Raw genomic sequence first — 926 nt, 5'->3', positions numbered from 1 at the left:
AAGTTCAGCACAGAGATACCAAGGTTGGTACAGTCGTCAGGATTCAAGGCCAGAAAAGGGCAGCTTTGAGAGAGGTTTGAGGAATTTTGCTGGCACTGTAACAAACCTGGGCACAAGAGAGCTCAATGCCTGCAACTTCAACACAGGGGAGATGCCACAGCAGGAAAGGCTGGTGTCCAGAAAGGCTGTTGGAACTGTGGAAAGCACGGACATTTGAGGAGCCAGTATAGGAAGAATATTACCAACAAGTCGGCCTCAAGGAGACTATCAGGCACAATGGGACCAGTTGAAGCTTGAAGATGGTAGTCTTGTCCAGAGATGGGAGACTGCAGATGGGAAGTGACGACCTGGCAAACAGTTATACCGAGAAAGTTACGGGAGGTTGTGCTGCGTCAATCCCATGATAGTTTAACAGGAGAACATCTCGGAGGTAACAAGACATTGAGTCACCTACGACAGACATTTTACTGGATAGGTATGAGGCAAGATGTGGAAGAATGGTGCAGGACCTGCAGTACATGTTGTGCTAAAAGGGGACCTAAGCATAAGGGACGTGCTCCAATGAAGTTATATCAAGTTGGCGCACCAATGGAAAGAGTAGCCATTGACATTGCTGGTCCATTGCCTCAAACTCGTGCTGGAAACAAGTACATTTGTGTGGTGATGGATTATTTCACCAAGTGGCCTGAGGCATATGCAATACGAAATCAGGAAGCTACAACTGTAGCTTCGGCTATTAATGATTTCTTCTTCAGATTTGGTATGCCATACGAGCTGCATTCGGATCAAGGCCGTAACTTTGAATCAGCTGTGTTCTACGAATGCTACAAGTTGTTTGGCATACGAAAAACCAGGACAATGCCACTTCACCCACAATCCGATAGGATGGTAGAAAAGTACAAATGGACACTTGGACAGGAATTGGC

Source organism: Limulus polyphemus, unplaced genomic scaffold, assembly GCF_000517525.1.
Source record: "Limulus polyphemus unplaced genomic scaffold, Limulus_polyphemus-2.1.2 Scaffold1036, whole genome shotgun sequence".
Lineage (NCBI taxonomy): Eukaryota > Metazoa > Arthropoda > Merostomata > Xiphosura > Limulidae > Limulus > Limulus polyphemus.
Note: the sequence above shows the minus strand (reverse complement) of the source record.